The sequence below is a fragment of the Pan troglodytes genome, chromosome X (assembly GCF_028858775.2).
Source record: "Pan troglodytes isolate AG18354 chromosome X, NHGRI_mPanTro3-v2.0_pri, whole genome shotgun sequence".
NCBI classification, from domain to species: Eukaryota; Metazoa; Chordata; class Mammalia; order Primates; family Hominidae; genus Pan; species Pan troglodytes.
This window is the reverse complement of record NC_072421.2, coordinates 128,562,375-128,580,002: the sequence shown is the minus strand read 5'-3', so window position 1 is coordinate 128,580,002 and position 17,628 is coordinate 128,562,375.

Genomic DNA, 17,628 nt, shown 5'->3' with positions numbered 1-17,628 from the left:
AGACTCCCACACATTAATAATGGGAGACTTTAACACCCCACCGTCAACATTAGACAGATCAACGAGACAGAAAGTCAACAAGGATACCCAGGAATTGAACTCAGCTCTGCACCAAGCGGACCTAATAGACATCTACAGAACTCTCCACCCAAAATCAACAGAATATACATTTTTTTCAGCACCACACCACACCTATTCCAAAATTGACCACATACTTGGAAGTAAAGCTCTCCTCAGCAAATGTAAAAGAACAGAAATTATAACAAACTATCTCTCAGACCACAGTACAATCAAACTAGAACTCAGGATTAAGAATCTCACTCAAAACTGCTCAACTGCATGGAAACTGAACAACCTGCTCCTGAATGACTACTGGGTACATAACGAAATGAAGGCAGAAATAAAGATGTTCTTTGAAACCAATGAGAACAAAGACACAACATACCAGAATCTCTGGGATGCCTTCAAAGCAGTGCATAGAGGGAAATTTATAGCACTAAATGCCCACAAGAGAAAGCAGGAAAGATCCAAAATTGACACCCTAACATCACAATTAAAAGAACTAGAAAAGCAAGAGCAAACACATTCAAAAGCTAGCAGAAGGCAAGAAATAACTAAAATCAGAGCAGAACTGAAGGAAATAGAGACACAGAAAACCCTTCAAAAAACTAATGAATCCAGGAGCTGGTTTTTTGAAAGGATCAACAAAATTGATAAACCGCTGGTGAGACTAATAAAGAAAAAAAGAGAGAAGAATCCAATAGACGCAATAAAAAATGATAAAGGGGATATCACCACTGATCCCACAGAAATACAAACTACCATCAGAGAATACTACAAACACCTCTATGCAAATAAACTAGAAAATCTAGAAGAAATGGATAAATTCCTCAACACATACACTCTCCCAAGACTAAACCAGGAAGAAGTTGAATCTCTGAATAGACCAATAACAGGATCTGAAATTGTGGCAATAATCAATAGCTTACCAACCAAAAAGAGTCCAGGACCAGATGGATTCACAGCCGAATTCTACCAGAGGTACAAGGAGGAACTGGTACCATTCCTTCTGAAACTATTCCAATCAATAGAAAAAGAGGGAATCCTCCCTAACTCATTTTCTGAGGCCAGCATCATCCTGATACCAAAGCCGAGCAGAGACATAACCAAAAAAGAGAATTTTAGACCAATATCCTTGATGAACATTGATGCAAAAATCCTCAATAAAATACTGGCAAACCAAATCCAGCAGCACATCAAAAAGCTTATCCACCATGATCAAGTGGGCTTCATCCCTGGGATGCAAGGCTGGTTCAATATATGCAAATCAATAAATGTAATCCAGCATATAAACAGAACCAAAGACAAAAACCACATGATTATCTCAATAGATGCAGAAAAGGCCTTTGACAAAATTCAACAACCCTTCATGCTAAAAACTCTCAATAAATTAGGTATTGATGGGACATATTCCAAAATAATAAGAGCTATCTGTGACAAACCCACAGCCAATATCATACTGAATGGGCAAAAACTGGAAGCATTCCCTTTGCAAACTGGCACAAGACAGGGATGCCCTCTCTCACCACTCCTATTCAACATAGTGTTGGAAGTTCTGGCCAGGGCAATTAGGCAGGAGAAGGAAATAAAGGGTATTCAATTAGGAAAGGAGGAAGTCAAATTGTCCCTGTTTGCAGATGACATGACTGTATATCTAGAAAACCCCATTGTCTCAGTCTAAAATCTCCTTAAGCTGATAAGCAACTTCAGCAAAGTCTCAGGATACAAAATCAATGTACAAAAATCACAAGCATTCTTATACACCAACAACAGACAAACAGAGAGCCAAATCATGAGTGAACTCCCATTCACAATTGCTTCAAAGAGAATAAAATACCTAGGAATCCAACTTACAAGGGATGTGAAGGACCTCTTCAAGGAGAACTACAAACAACTGCTCAAGGAAATAAAAGAGGATACAAATGGAAGAACATTCCATGCTCATGGGTAGGCAGAATCAATATCATGAAAATGGCCATACTGCCCAAGGTAATTTACAGATTCAATGCCATCCCCATCAAGCTACCAATGACTTTCTTCACAGAATTGGAAAAAACTACTTTAAAGTTCATATGGAACCAAAAAAGAGCCCACATTGCCAAATCAATCCTAAGCCAAAAGAACAAAGCTGGAGGCATCACGCTACCTGACTTCAAACTATACTACAAGGCTACAGTAACCAAAACAGCATGGTACTTGTCCCAAAACAGAGATATAGATCAATGGAACAGAACAGAGCCCTCAGAAATAACGCCGCATATCTACAACTATCTAATCTTTGACAAACCTGAGAAAAACAAGCAATGGGGAAAGGATTCCCTATTTAATAAATGGTGCTGGGAAAACCGGCTAGCCATATGTAGAAAGCTGAAACTGGATCCCTTCCTTACACCTTATACAAAAATCAATTCAAGATGGATTAAAGACTTAAACGTTAGACCTAAAACCTTAAAAGCCCTAGAAGAAAACCTAGGCATTACCATTCAGGACATAGGCATGGGCAAGGACTTCATGTCCAAAACACCAAAAGCAATGGCAACAAAAGACAAAATTGACAAATGGGATCTAGTTAAACTAAAGAGCTTCTGCACAGCAAAAGAAACCACCATCAGAGTGAATAGGCAACCTACAAAATGGGAGAAAATTTTTGCAACCTACTCATCTGACAAAGGGCTAATATCCAGAATCTACAATGAACTCAAACAAATTTACAAGAGAAAAACAGACAACCCCATCAAAAAGTGGGCAAAGGACATGAACAGACACTTCTCAAAAGAAGACATTTATGCAGCCAAAAAACACATGAAAAAATGCTCACCATCACTGGCCATCAGAGAAATGCAAATCAAAACCACAATGAGATACCATCTCACACCAGTTAGAATGGCAATCATTAAAAAGTCAGGAAACAACAGGTGTGGAGAGGATGTGGAGAAATAGGAACACTTTTACACTGTTGGTGGGACTGTAACCTAGTTCAACCATTGTGGAAGTCAGTGTGGCGATTCCTCAGGGATCTAGAACTAGAAATACCATTTGACCCAGCCATCCCATTACTGAGTATATACCCAGAGGACTATAAATCATGCTGCTATAAAGACACATGCACACGTATGTTTATTGAGGCATTATTCACAATAGCAAAGACTTGGAAGCAACCCAAATGTCCAACAATGATAGGCTGGGTTAAGAAAATGTGGCACATATACACCATGGAATACTATGCAGCCATAAAAAATGATGAGTTCATGTCCTTTGTAGGGACATGGATGAAATTGGAAATCATCATTCTCAGTAAACTATCGCAAGAACAAAAATCCAAACACCGCATGTTCTCACTCATAGGTGGGAATTGAACAATGAGAACACATGGACACAGGAAGGGGAACATCACACTCTGGGGACTGTGGTGGGGTGGGGGGAGGGGGGAGGGATAGCATTGGGAGATATACCTAATGCTAGATGACGAGTTAGTGGGTGCAGCGCACCAGCATGGCACATGTATACATATGTAACTAACCTGCACATTGTGCACATGTACCCTAAAACTTAAAGTATAATAAAAAAAAAATCAAGCAATACCCTATGTGAAATTTGAGCCCCCAAAAGGGAGGGTGGGGCAGGAAAATATTTGAATGAATAATTACACAAAGTATTCCAAATCTGTTGAAAATATAAATTCATCAAAACTCAATGAACACAAAGAAAGGAAGAGGAAAAAATAAAGAAAACCAAATCATATGTAACAAACCTGCACGTTGTGCACATGTACCCTAAAACTTAAAGTATAATAATAATTAAAAATAAATAAATAAAAAGAAAACCAAATCAAAATAAATAATAATTAAATTACCGATAAGTAAGACAAAAGGAAAATTTTAAATTCAGCCACAGAAAAAGATAATATATCCATGACGGAAAAGAAAGAGAAATGGCCTTTAAAATATAATTAAAAACTGTGGAAGCCAGAAATGGAAGAAAGTACTGAAAGAAAATAACACTCTCAAAGCAGAATTCATTATCCAGTTAAAATATAATTGAACGATAAAGACAAAATAAAAATTTTCACACAAAATAAATGTCTGCATTACAGGAAACAATAAATGAAGTTTTTTAGACTGAAAGAAAGTAAAACCAATGTTAAATGAAAATCTACATAAAGAAATGAAGGGCACTGGAAATGGTAAATATGTGATATACATAAAAAACTTTTCTCCTGTTTGTTTTTTATGAAGATAATTGCCTGTTTAAGTCAGAATTAATAATACCATCTTGTAAAGTTTATTGCATGTGTAGAAATAAATTATATGACAGTAATTCAAAGGATGGAGTGGATAATGGTAGTACATTGTTCTAGGATCTTTACATCTTATATAGAATGGTAGAAAATTATTTGAAGTAGACTGTAATAAATTAAGGATGAATATTGTAAATCCTGGATCACGACATAAAAATATTTTTAAAAGTTATAGCCATTAAGTCAATAGTGGTGCAACTTCAATACTAAGAGATATTCAATTCATCTAAAAGAAGGCCGAAAACAAGAAAAAGGAAAACAAAATAAGGGAAAAGAGAAAACAAAGAGAGGGAGGCTGTACTTAAAGTCAACCATATTAATAATTACATTCAATAACTGTAGACCTAACACATAAATTAAAAGCCAGATATTATCAGGTTTAGCAAAAATTACAACCCAATTATAACACTGTCAGCAAAAATTATCTTTCAAATTTGAAGACATAAATTAAAAGTAAAAAGATGAAAGAAAACATCATCACAAATAAGCATAAGCACTCTGGAGTGGCTCTATTAATGTCAGAAAATGTAGACATGATTAAAACAGTAAAACAAAGGATAAAGAGTGGTTAAATTGTGTGTGCCTAGTGGCACAATTTCAAAATACATGAAGTAATAGTTAAAGAACTAAAGAGAAGAATGAAGAAATCCAAAGCACATTCAGAGATTTCAACATTACTCTCAGTAATTGATAGAACAAGTAGACAGAAATCAGTAATGTTGTGGAAGATTTGAAAAACACTATCAGCCAGCTTATTGTAATGGATATTCAGAGAATACTATACCCTAGAACTGTAAAATATATATTTCAAATGCACATGAAACATTTCCAAATATTGACTATATGCTAAGCAATATTTAAAAGGCCTCAATAAATTTATAAGTACCAAAATTATACACGGTATGTTATCTAATGATGGAATTAAATTGGAAACCAATTACACAGCGGTATCTAGAAAATTTCTGAATATTTGGAAAATAACACACTTCTAAGTATTTCATAAGTCAAAAAAGAAATCACAAGGAAAACTAGAAAAAGTTTTGAAGTGGATGATGATAAAAAGACAACATATCAAAATTTGTGGGCTATAACTTAAACAGATCTTAGAAAGAAATGTATTGCTTTAAATGATTAAATTGAAAATAAATGTTTAGAATTGATTATTCTGGCTTCTAACTTAAAAGGCTAAAAGAAAAAAGAGCAATTTAAGCCCAAAGTGAGTATAAAGAAGTAAACAATAAAAATAAGACTGGAAATCAATGAAAGAGGATACGAACAACAAATAAAAATCAACAACATCAAAAAGGAACTACAAAAGGTGTTTCTTTGAAAATATTAATGTAACTAATAAAATCCTTACAAGACTAGTTGATTATAAAGAAAAAAGAAACACATTGTATCAGAACTAAAAAAGGAACTGTAAATACAGATAATGCAGATATTAAAAGGATAACAAGATATTAATTCTATTTCAGCAAATTCCAAAACTGAGATGAATTGGACAAATTTGTTGAAAGACACAAAATTTTTAAAATAATAAAAAAATAAAAATATCAATAGGTCTATATCTATTTAAGAAATTGAATTTTAAATTAAAATTCCTTCCCAAAGAAAACTCCAGACCCTCATATCTTTAACTTTTTATTCTCTCAAAACCTAAAATGAGAAATAATACCAAGTTTATTCAAATTACTTCAGGAAATAGGAAAGAGAGGAGCATTTCTCAATTCTCTTAGGAAGACAAGTTATCCTGAAACAAATACCAGACAAACAGAAGAAAAATATGCACCAATATTTCTCAAGTACATATTCAAAAGAAATTTTAAACAACATTAGCAAGTTCAATTCAAAAATATGTAAAAAAGATAACATGTCATGAAAAAGTGGGGTTTACTCTGGGTATAAAAAGATGGTTCAAAACTTGGAAACCAATCAATGCAATTGACCATATTTACATAATAAAGGAAATAACTAAGTTGTCATCTCAGTAACTACAGGAAAATATCATGTGAAAAATATAGCTATATTTGTGATTTTTTAGAATTTCAGTAAATTAGGAATAGAAGAGATTTTCATCAACCTAATAAAGGGAATCTAAGAAAAACTGATTGCTAACATAATTTTAATGGTAAAATGCTGAAATCTTTCTAAAATTGAGACCAAGGCAACGACGTCTGCTTTCACTACTTCTGTGCATAATTTTCTTAGAGTTTCTATCCAGTGCAATAAGAAAATAAAATATACTTCATAAAAGGCATATATATTGTAAATAAAGAAAACACTCTTCCCTTAGCGAAGACATGCTTTTGTTTACAGATAATCATATGAAATCTTTTCAAAGCATTAGAAGAACCAATAAATAAAATTTAGAAAAGTCACAGGACACAATGTCAATATTCATTAGGTATATCTCCTAATGCAATACTATGCAGTCACAATGTCAATATTCAAAGAGGAAGTGAGTTTCTATACATGAACAATATACAACTGGAAATTGAAATTTTTAAAAATACTTCCAGTAGTATCAAAAACCATGAAATATGTAGTGATAAATTTATCCAAATATATAAAAAATCCTAAATGCTGAAAAATATAAAATGTTGCTGACTGAAAATAAAGAATATTGAAATCATTGGAGAGATAGATCATGCTTATGAACTGAGTCACTCAATATTAAGATGTCAGTTTAATTATGTCAGCAAGTTAATCTCTCTCTCTCGCTATACATATATATGTATATATGTATATATATATATGTGTGTATATATATATAACCCCAATCTAAATGCCAGTATAGTTGATATAGCAGTTGACACTTTTATTCCCAAATTTATGTAGAAAAGCTAAGAATTTAGAATAGCCAAAACAGTCTTTTAAAAGGAGAACAAGTTTGGAGAATATACACAACATAATTTCAAAGCTATGGTCAGCAAAATACTGCAACATTGGTTTGATGAAAGAGACATAGATGAATAGAAGAAAATTACAAAGATAGACCCACATATGTATGATCAACAGATTTTAGACAAAGTCACCAAAGGAATTCAGTGGAGGAAAAGTAGTCTTTTCATGAAATAGTGATGGAACCATCATATCCTTAAGAAACCAATGAACATTAAGTCTTAACTGACACCATATACTAAGTTAATTCAAAATGTATTATAGACCTAAAGATGAATGTTAAACCTGTGAAACATGTAGAATAAAACATAGGAACATATATATTCAATTTCAGGGTAGGAAAAGCATTCTTACACACAAGAAACACTACAAATTTTAAAAATGATACATTAGTAGTTTATTAAAATTGAAAACTTTTACTATGTTCGCTACTTGGGAGACAGGACTATTAGAAGCCCAAACCTCAGCATCACACAGTATACCCATGTAACAAACCTGCATATGTACCCCTGAAACTAAAACTTTTTTAAAAATTGAAAACTTTGTTTTCTGAAAAACACCATTAATGAAATGAAAGACAACAAATAGGAAGGAAATGTTTGCAATATACATATCTGACAAAAGACTTTTACTAATAATACATTTAAAATCTTAGGGATCAATAAAAACACTCTACAAAGAAACATATGTAAATGACTCATAAGCAGAAATGCTCAAAATCATTAATCCTCAATGAAATGCAAGTTAAAACTGTAATGACATACCACTTCAGACCTGCCAGTACGGTTTTAATTTAAAAACAAGACAAAACAAACAAAAATTGTCAATGCCTTGTGTTTTTCAGGATATAGAGTAACTGGAACTCTCTTATACATTCTTTACGAAAATGCAAAATGGTGCCAACGCTTTAGAAAAGAGCTGGGCATGCCAGGAGCGGTGGTTCACACTTATAATTTCAACACTTTGGGAGGCCCAGACAAGAGGATCACTTGAGCCCAGAATTCAAGACCAGCCTGGGCAACATGGATAGACCACATCTCTACAAAAATAATAAAAATAAAAATTAGCCAGGCACGTTGAGGAACACCTGTGGTCCCAGCCACTTGGGAAGCTGAGGTGGGAGGATTACTTGAACTCAGGAGTTTGAGGCTGCAGTGAACCAGCATCACACCACTGCACTCCAGCCTGGGTGACAGAAGAAGACCGTCAGAAAAAAAAAAAAAAAAAAAAAAGAAAGAAAGAAAGAAAAAAAAAGAGAGAGTTGAGCAGTTTCTTGTAAAGTCAGAATATTACTGTCACCGACTGTCCCAGGTTTTTAGGACTGAAAGTTTTGCTGGGATATGAAACTTTTAGGGCTAAATCTGAGACTATCCCAGGCAAACCGGGATGGGCCACATTACTTATCATATGAGCCAGTAATTCTTTCACTAAGTATTTTCCTTAAATAAATGAAAGCTAATGACCACAAAAAGACCAGTACATGAATATGCATGGAGGCTTTATTCATAATAGCCAAAAACTGGAAGCAACTCAAAAGTTAACCAACTTGTAAATTAGTACACAAATTGTGGTATCTTTATATAACAAAATATTACTCAGCAATAAGGAGGAATAAACTACTGATAACCTTAACAAAAAAGGACAAATTTCAAAATGTATGCTGAACTTTTCACCATACTCACACAAAAAAATGTATATAATGTCTGATTCCATTTAATGAAATTCAAGAATAGAAAAAAATAAATCTATAGTGATAGAAAGCAGAACAGTGGCCAGGCACAGTGGCTCATCCCTGTAATTCCAGCACTTTGGGAGGCTGAGGCGGGCAGATGACAAAGTCAGGAGTTTGAGACCAGCCTGACCAATATGGTGAAATCCTGTCTCTACTAAAAATACAAAAGTTAGCAGGGTGTGGTGGTGCGTCCTTGTAATCCCAGCTACTCAGGAGGCTGAGGCAGGAGAATCACTTGAACCCGGGAGGCGGAGGTTGCAGTGAGCCGAGATCATGCCATTGTACTCCAGCCTGGCCTACAGAGTGAGACTATGTCTCAAAAAGAAAAAAAAAAAAGAAAGAGAGCAGAACAGTGCCTGCTTATAACTGGATGTAGGAGAAGATTTACTGCAAAGCAACATAAGGAAATTTTCTTTTTGGGGTGATAGAAACTTCCCGTATAATAGTGATTAAATGGATGGATTAATTTGTATCATCAGACTAAACATGTAAAGTGGATTCATTTGATTCTATGTAACTCAAATGTCAGTAAAGTTGATTTCAAAGAATATAAATATACATGTAAATTCAAAGTCAACTGAATAATAATATGGATGAGAAAATATCCTTGCCTCATATCATACACAAAACTTAACTCAGAATGGAGCAAAGCCCAAAATGTAAAAGCTAACAGTATGGATCAGAGAGAATGATGAAGCTAGGACTTTCATACATCCAAGCCTCCATAAAAGCAACAAGAACTTAGACAAAAATAATCAGAGTCAAAATTTTCTGAATTCAGAATCAATAATGGAAGTTATAATCAACATTGAATTCAGAATTTATAGTTTGGAAATTATCCAAAGGCTTACAACAATTCAAAAAACATTTATTTAAGAAAACTGAATGACTCACTAAGCACAGCAAGTTTTGTGGGGTTTTAACTTAACCTAATCCCATCCCCCTGCCCCAGCTATGCAGTAATTCTAGAAACAAACATCCCTGCAAAAAAGATGAAAACTAGCAGGCTATCAACCACTTGGAAGGTGGCAGAACAGATTTAGTCCACCCTAAAAACACCATTCCCAGAGAATTGTCATTATTTGACCAGTCTGATAGTTCCCTGGAACCTTTACTCCTAGCACTTGTTTTCATGTGACCTGCATAACTCAGGGCTCACTCAATGCAAACAGGTTTACATCTAGGGCCATTTCTCAAAAGCTATCAATGGTTATTGTTTAATACAACAGATGTCTGAGATAGCCATAATAGAAATCGAAAACAAGCAGCAGACCAAATTTAGTCATCCCTTGGTATCCGTGGGGGTTTGGTTATCAGAACCCCCGTGGATACCAAAATCCGCAGATGCTCAAGTCTCCTATGTGAAATGATGGAGTATTTGCATATACTTTATAATTTATATCACCACTAGATTACTTATAATAGTTAATATAATACCTACAGATTTCTTAATTCATGTGGATTCAATGTAATACTTGATGCACAGTAAAGTCAAGCTTTACTTTTTGGAACTTTGTGGAATTTTTTTCTAAATATTTTTTATCCAGATTGGTTGAATCTATGGATTTGGACCCATGGATACAGAGGGCTGACTGTAATTCCAAAGGAAAAGCTGTGTAATGAGATGTCCATAAGAGGTTTGGAAAAACATAACATTGTGGTCAGAAAAGATACATAATATAATTTCAATATTCTTACCCAAAGTTAGCAAGAGGAGGGAAATAATGAAGATTGGTGCAGGAATAAATGAAATAGAGACCAGCAAAATAATCTAAAAGATTGAAAAAAAGTTAAGATTTTGCTGGCAGAGCAAGATGGCAAAATAGAAGACTCCACTGATTGTTCCCCCACCAAGGACACCAATTTAACAACTATCTAAATGGAAAAGAAAACACTTTCATAAGAGCCAAAAATCAGGTCATTACCCACAGTACCTGGTTTTAACTTCATATCCCTGAAAGGCACTGAAGAGGTAGGAAAAACAGTCTTGAATCGTCGATGCCATCCCTCCCTTATCTCCCAACAGTTGTGGTGTGGTGCAGAGAGTGTTTCTGTGGGTTGGGGAGAGGGAGAGCCAGCAAATATGAAGCATTGAACTCAATGCTGCCCTTGTTATAGGAGAAAGCAAAACTAGACCAAACTTAGCTAACTCCTGCCCATAGAGGGAGAATTTAACCAGCCATAGCAGAGGGGAATTGTCGATGCCAGCATCAGAACTTGAGTTCTGGCATGTCTTGCCATCTCAAGCTAAAGTGCTCTGAGGCCCTAAATAAAGTTGAAAGGTAGTCTAGGCCACAAGGACTACAACTCCTGAGTCAGTCCTAGTGCTGAACTGGTCCCAAAGCCAGTGTACTTGGTGGCAGGGGGGAGGCACACAACCTACTAAGACACCAGCCAGGATGGCTAAGGAAGTGCTGGCATCACCCTTCTCCTAACCCCAAGCTGCACAGCTCAAAGCTCCAAAAGAGACCCCTCTTCCTTCCACTTGAGAAGAGGAGAGGGAAGAGCAGGGAGGACTTTGTCTTGCATCTTGAATACCAGCTAAGCCACAGCAGAGTTGTAAGGCCTCCTTTCCAGGCTCTAGCTTGCAGATGACATTTCTAGACACACCCTGGGTCAGAAGGGAACCCACTGCCTTAAAGGGAATGACCCAGTCCTGACAGGATTCATCATCTGCTAACTGAAGAGTCCTTGGGCACTGAATAACCAGCAGCAATACCCAGGTCCTATGTCAAGGACTATGGGTGTGACTCAGGTGTGCTGAGTCAGGTGTGAGATGTGCTGGCTTCAGGTGAGACTCAGCACATTCCCATCTGTGGTGGCTTTGGGGGCAAAACTACTTCTGCTTGAGAAAAGCAGAGGGAAAAGTAAAGCAAACTTTGTCTTGTACCTTAGGTACCAGCTTGGAAACAGAGGGTAGAGCACTAAGCAAGCTCTTTGGGTCCCTGATTCCAAGACTTGGCTCTTGAATGGCATTTTTGGACCTGCCCTGGGCCAGAAGGAAGTCCACTGTCCTGAAAGGTGAGCCTCAGGCAAGGCAGCATTCACCAGAATCTGACTGAAGAGGCCTTGGGCCTTAAGAGAATGTCAGCATTAGTTTGGCAGTACTCCTCATGGACCTGAGGTGGGGGGTGGCCATGGAATAAGCTTCTTCTGCCTTTGGTAAAGGGAGGGAAGAGTGGGAAGGACTACGTCTTGTGATTTGAGTGCCAGCTCAGCTGCAGTACAATAGAACACCAGGTAGACTTCAAGGGTTTTTGACTCTAGTTCCTGGCTCCTGAATGGCACCCCTAGGCCCACCTGAGGAAACTCACTGCCCTGAAAGGAAGGACACAGGCTTGGCTAGCTTTGGTGCCTGCTGATTGTAGAGCCCTAGGGCCTTCAGCAAACATAGGCAGTAGCCAGTGAGTGGTTACAGCAGGACTTGGGTGAGACTCAGTGCTGTGCTGGCTTCAGATCTGACCCAGTACAGTTCTACTGGTGGTGACCACAGGAGTGCTTGCGTCACACTACCCTCAGCTCCAGGTGGCTCAGAACAGAGAGAGAGACTCTGTTTGTTTGGGAGAAAGTAAAGGAAGAGAACAAGAATCTCTGGTAATCCAGAGAATTATTCTGGATCTTGTCCAAGACCATCAAGGTGGTGCCTCTATGAGTCTAGAAGAACCACAGTGTTACTGGGCTTGGGGTATTCTCTAAAGCAGATACAGCTTAGATCATAATACCTAAATTCTTTCAAATATATGGAAAACCTTCCCAATAAGGTTGGGTACAAACAAGCTGAGACTGTGAAAACTACAATAAATACTTAACTCTTCAGTAACCGAACACAGATGAACAACTACAAGTATAAAGATGATACAAGAAAACATTACCTCACCAAATGAACTAAATGAGGCACCAGGGACCAACCCTGGAGAAACAGAGATATGTGACCTTTTGGGCAGAGAATTCAAAGTAATTGTTTTGAGGAAACTCAAAGAAATTGAAGATAACACAGAGAAGAAATTCAGAACTCTATCAAATACATTTAATGAAGAGATTGAAATAATTAAAAAGAGTCAAGCAGAAACTCTGGAGCTGAAAAATGCAATTGGCATACTGAGGATGTATCAGAGTCTTTTAATCACAGAATTGATCAAGAAGAATAAAGAACCGGTGATCATGAAGACAGGCTATTTGAAAATACACAGAGGAGAGAAAAAAGATAAAAGAATAAAAAACAATGAAGCATGCCTACAGGATCTAGATAATAGCCTCAAAAAGGCAAATCTAAGAGTTATTTGCCTTAAAGAGGAGGTAGAGAAAGAGATAGGGTTAGAAAATTATTCAAAAGGATAATAACACATAACTCCCCAGAACTAGAGAAAGATAACAACACTCAAGTACAGGAAGGTTATAGAACACCAAGCACATTTAATCCAAAGAAGACTACTTCAAGGAATTTAATAATCAGACTCCCAAATGACAAGGACAAAGAAAGGATTCTTTCTTAATAATAATATAATATATATTAATATATATATTAATATATATTATATATAATATAATAATAAAAGCACCAAGAGAAAAGAAACAAATAACATATGATTGAGCTCCAGTATGTCTAACAGCAAACTTTTCAGTGGAAATCTTACAGGCCATGAGAGAGTGGCATGACATATTTAAAGAGATGAAGGAAAAAAATCTTTTACCCTAGAACAGCATATTTGGTGAAAATATCCTTCAAACATAAAGGAGAAATAAAGACTTTCTCAGACAAAGAAAAGCTGAGAATTTCATCAACACCAGACCTGTCCTATAGGCAATGCTAAAGATAGTACTTTGAACAGAAAGAAAAGGAAATTAATAAGCAGTAAGAAATTATATGAAGATAAAAATTAACTTGCAATGATAAGTACACAAAAAACACAGAATATTATAACACAGCAACTATGGTGTGTAAACTACTTTTAAGTAGAAAGACTGAAAGATGAACCAATAAAAAATAATAGCTACAAGTTTTCAAGACATAGCACAATAAGAGATAAACAGTAGCAACAAAAAGTTAAAAAAGTAGAGGGCTAAGTTAAGGCATAGAGTCTTTATCAGGTTTTTTTTGCTTGTTTGTTTATGCAATGAGTGTTGAGTTTTTATCACCTTAAAATAATGGGTTATGAGATAGTATTTGCAAACCTCATGGTAACGTCAAACCAAAAAACCTACAACAGATACAAAAAAATTAAAAGCAAAAAATTAATCATATTCCCATAGAAAATCACTTTCACTAAAAGAAAAACAGAAAGGAAAGAAGGAAGAGAAAACTACAAAACAATCATAAAACAAATAAAATGGCAGGATTAAGTCCTTACTTATCAAAATAACATTGACTGTAAATGGACTAAACTCTCCAATCAAAAGACAAAGTGGCTGAATGGATGAAAAACCAAGACTCAGTGGTCTGTTGCCTACAAGAAACATACTTCACCTATAAAGAAACACAAAGACTGAAAATAAAGGGATGGAAAAAGATATTACATGCCAATGGAAACCAAAAAATAGCAGGAGTAGCTATATTTATATCAGACAAAATAGATTTCAACACAGAAACTGTAAGAAGAGACAAAAAAGGTCACTATATAAGGAGAAACAGGTCAATTCAGCAAGAGGATATGACAATTTTAAATATTTATGCACCCAACACTGGAGCACTCAGATATATAAAGCCAATATTATTAGAGCTAAAGAGACAAACAGACCCCAATACAATGAGAACTGGAGACATCAACACCTTACTTTCAACATTGGACGGATCTTGCACTCAGAAAATTGACAAAGAAACATCAAACTTAATCTGCACTATAGACCAAACGGACCTAATGGATATTTACAGAACATTTCATTCAACAGCTGCAGAATACACATTTTTTCCCTCAGCACATGGATTATTTTCAAGCATAGACCATATGTTAGGTCACAAAACAAGTCATAAAACATTTTTAGAAAATTGAAATAATATCAAGCATCTTCTCTGACCACAATGGAACAAAACTAGAAATCAATAACAAGAGTAATTTTGGAAACTATACAAATACAAAAAAATTAAACAATATGCTCCTGGATGACAAATGAGTCAATGAAGAAATTATGAAGGAAATTGAAAATTTTCTTGAATCTAATGATAATGGGACCGAAACATACCAAAACCTATGGGATACAACAAAAGCAGTACTAATAGTTTATAGCTGTAAGTGCCTACATTAAAAAAGAAGAAAAATGCCAAATAAACAACGTAGTGATGCTTCGTAAAGAACTAGGAAAGCAATAGCAAATCAAACCCAAAACTGGTGAAGAAAAGAAATAATAAAGATCAGAGGGGGAAATAAATGAAATTGAAGTGAAGAAAACAATACAAAAGATCAATGAAACAAAAAGTTGTGTTTTTTTGAAAAGTTAAACAAAATTGACAAACCTTTTAGCTAGACTAAGAGAAAAAGAGAGAAGACCCAAATAAATAAAATCAGAGATGAAAAAGGAGACATTACAACTGATACAGCAGAAATTAAAAGGATCATTAGTGGCTACTTTGAGCAACCACAGGCCAATAAATTGGAAAATCTAGAAGAAATGGACAAATTCCTAGGCACATACAACCTACCAAGATTGAACCATGAAGAAATCTAAAACCTGAGCAGACTAATAACAAGTAATGAGATCAAAGCCCTAAGAAAAAGTTTTCCAGTACAGAAAAGCCCGGTACTCAATGGCTTCGGTGCTTAATTCTACCAAACATTTAAAGAAGAATGAATACCAGTCCTACTCAAGCTATTCCAAGAAATAGCAAAAGAGGGAATACTTTCAAATTCATTCTATTAGACCTGTACTACCTTGATCCAAAACCCGATAAAGACACATCAAAAAAGGGAAACTATAGGCCGATATCACTGATGAATAGTGACACAAAAATCCTCAACAAAATACTAGCAAGCTGAATTTGACAATACGTTAGAAAGATCATTCATCATGACCAAGTGGGATTTATCCCTTGCATTCAAGGATGTTTCAGCATACGCAAATAAATTAATGTGATATCAACAGAACAAAGGATAAAAACCATATGATCATTTCAAATGCTGAAAAAGCATTTGATAAAATTCAACAGCCCTTCATGATAAAAACTTTCAATAAGCTGGGCATAGCAGAACGTACCTCAACATAATGACAGCCATATATGACAGACCCACAGCTAGTATCATACTGAATGGGGAAAACTGAAAGCCTTTCCTCTAAGATCTGGAACACAACAAAGATACCCACTTTTACTCACTGTTACTGTTACTCACTGTTACTCACTGTTACTGGGCATCATAGCTAGAGCAATCAGACAAGTAAAAGAACTAAGGGACATCTAAATTGGAATGCAAGAACTCAAATTATCCCTGTTTGCAGATGAAATAATCTTATATTTTTTAAAAACCCTAAAGATTCCACAAAAAACTATTAGAACAGATAAACAACTTCAGTAAAGTTGCAGGATACAAAATCAGCAACAAAATATCAGTAGTATTTCTATAGGCCAACAGTGAACAATCTGAAAAAGAAATAAAAAAGTAATCACATTTACAATAGCCACAAACAAAATGAAATACCTAGGAATTAACTTAAGAAGTGAAAGATCTCTATCATAAAAACTATAAAACATCAGTGGACAAAATTGTAGAGGACACCAAAAAAATGGAAAGATATTCTATATTCATTGAATGGAAGAATCCTTATTGTTAAAATTTCTATCGAGACTACCCAAAGCAACCTACAGATTCAGTGCAATCTCCATTAAAATACCAATGATATTCTTCACAGAAATAGAAAAAAACTGTCCTAAAATTTATATGGAACCACAAAAGACCCAGTATAGCCAAAGCTATCCTAAGCAAAAAGAACAAACTGGAGAAATCATATTATTGGACTTCAAATTATACTAATAAAGCAATAATAACCAAAATAGTATGGTACTGGGATAAAAACAAACACATATACCAATGGAACAGAATAGAGAACTCGGGAAAAAAATCCACATACCTACAATGAGGAAAGGATAGTCTCTTAAATAAATGGTGTTGAAAAAACTGGATATCCATAACTATATGCAAAAGAATGAAACTAGACACACTGTATCACACTATATCTCACCATATACGAAAATCAAATACAAATGTATTAAAGACTTAAATCTAAGACCTCAAACTGTAGAATTACTACAAGAAAACTGGAAATTCTCTGGGACATCATTCTAGGCAAAGATTTCTTGAGTAATACCTCACAAGCACAGGATACCAAAGCAAAAATGGACAAATGGGATCACATCAAGTTAAAAAACTTCTACACAGCAAAGGAAACAGTCACCAAAGTGAAGAGACAACCCACAAAATGGGAGAAAATATTTGCAAACTAATCATCTGACAAGGGATTAATTACCAGAATATATAAGGAGCTCGAACAACTCTGTAGGGAAAAAAAAACTAATGATTTGAGTAAAAAGTGGGCAAAATATTTGAATAGACATTTCTGAAGACATACAGGTGGCAAACAGCATATGAAAAGGTGCTCAACTTCACTGATTATCAGGGAAATGCAAACCAAAGCTACAGTGAGATATCATCTC